The sequence below is a fragment of the Mus pahari genome, chromosome 16 (assembly GCF_900095145.1).
Source record: "Mus pahari chromosome 16, PAHARI_EIJ_v1.1, whole genome shotgun sequence".
Lineage (NCBI taxonomy): Eukaryota > Metazoa > Chordata > Mammalia > Rodentia > Muridae > Mus > Mus pahari.
Window position 1 is genome coordinate 30,550,419 of NC_034605.1, and position 2,285 is coordinate 30,552,703.

At 36.9% G+C, this 2,285-nt stretch overlaps 1 pseudogene; it reads right to left on the bottom strand.

The window, feature by feature from the left end:
* Nucleotides 1–130: 130 nt before the first annotated feature.
* Nucleotides 131–566, bottom strand: LOC110334204 (annotated as a pseudogene).
* Nucleotides 567–2,285: the final 1,719 nt, after the last annotated feature.

The following is a 2,285-nucleotide window of genomic DNA, read 5'->3' on the forward strand; positions in this document are numbered from 1 at the left end:
ATCAAGGGCAACACCTCTTATTTTCCTAGACTGTTAGGCAGATTCCCAACATGCAGACAAGGGAGGATGAAAAGAACCTATTCAGCCCCACATGGAAAGTATTTGCATTTAATTAACCTCTGGAGTGACTTTAAGACACCAGTACACAGGCACCTCCAACACCCTTAATCTTCTCTTCAGCTCTTCTGCTGAAGAATTTGGTGTTCATGATGACAGCTTGCTTAGGGAGTTCTCCCTTTCCCATAACTTTGTAGTAGCCTGATCAAACAACATCAATGATGGGAGCAGCTCCAGTCTTGATTTTTGCTGCGTTGACCCATGTCTGCTCGCTGACCAATGTCCATAATTGATCCAGGTTGACAGTTTGTCAGAAGCTCTTGCTCCTTTTCAAGTACTAATGCCTCATACCAACTTTCCCGAGGTAACCTGGATGATATTTGTCAAAGTTGATCCTATGGTGATGCATACCTCCAGCATTCCTCTGCCTCCTGGGTGCTTACTCAATCAGCTGTGGCCATGTCTCACGTGGTCCTGGATATTTAGGTCTCCCTCAGTCTGGATGGCATGGTGATGGCAGAAAGAAAAGAGGGAGGAGCTCACGAAGTCTCGCGAAGTAGTTTTTTAATTTAATCTGTCATGATTTCATTTCCTGCTGTCAAATAGAGACTTGGCTCAAGGTCCCCTGGCTGCAAGCTTACCCGGGTTTTTGTTTGTTTGTTTGTTTGTTTCATTTTGTTTTGTTTTATATTCTCTATAAGAGATGGCTTGGTAGGTGTTGAATCACCCATGATTTTCTTGAAAGTATTTTACTTCAGATTGAAAAATGAACAGCATGCACGCTGCTCATTCCAGGTACACAGTATTCACAAATACAATGCTGGTCATCTTGGGAAATGTATACACACCTCAATTCTCCTTCATGCTTTTTCTTTTAGAAAGATACTGTTTACCAAAAAAGAAACATCATCAGTACAGGAAAAACTATTTTCCCAATAAATTTACAAAAACCTAAGATTCCCAATGGAATCAAGATTATCTTCCCGCTACCACCACCTTAATATAATCACATGCTTATTGGGCACTAATAACCCACTTAAGAGTACATTTACTTTCAACAATTAGAGGAATCACCCACGATTTTAAACCAAGATATTCAGCGTCCTTTTTGGTGTCAGAAAGTTCTAATCTAGCTTATCATGTAACCAGGTGTGGAACTGCATGGGATATTCTTTTCACATCACAGAATTAAGGACATTGTTGCTTTTATTATATCTAGGCTCAGATATCAATTGAACAAAGGCTTAGTTTCTCCTAACCATTGAGTGTTTTATACCATTTGTGGTTCATTAATACTTCTAGGTTATATAATTGTAGTGCTTTATATTTTATCTGGTATTCACTACACTACATTTGTATCACTAAGGAAATGTCATATTGAAAGGCATGAATTTATAATATCTTAATTAAATGAGAGGGAGTTGTAAAATGTCCATGCTCCCCAATTAGCAGTTTGTTTGGTAATTAGGAAATAAAAGATATGCATAAAATAATTTGGAAATCACCAAACAGGTCCTAATAAAAGTCAAAAACATGTACACACCTACACAGAAATGGTAGGGAGACTTAGGATGTGATAGTGTTTGACATTTTTCTTAAGATTTTATTGAACAGGAAATAAGTGAAATTTTGTTAACTCCACTTCTGATATTTTTAACTATATGCCTTAAAATGTAGTCTGGGTACCTCTGCTAATTTTTTGTGTTACACACATAGCATCTTAGCCACCTGTAGCCTCTACAACAAAATGTCCAAGTACAAAATGATGTATCCACATGTGGAGATAGCTAACTCTAAGACTGAGGAACCTAAGGATTGGTTCTTATTGAGGATCCACGTCCTGATTTTTTGGCGTCTGTCCTTTTGCTAAAGATTTATATCTGTCACATGACAATGGATTTCTTATTTTAAATCCCCTTTACTTCCCAGTTACCCCACCTCCTAATGTTATCTATCACATTGGGGTTTATATTTAGCATATGATTGGAAGAATATGTAAACATTAATTCTACCATAAACACTATGGGAGAACTCTGGGTCTATGACCTAGTGGTAACATTGAGAGAAAATAATTTCATGAAGTTCTAGCAGTTTAGTATAAATAGTTTTTTTCTAGAACCAATTCAATTTTATAGTTTATATAATAGGTGAAATGGGTCAAGAAATGTGGAAACTGCATTTAAGTAAATATTCTTTCAAAGAAATACCAGTATGGATTAATCAGGGTC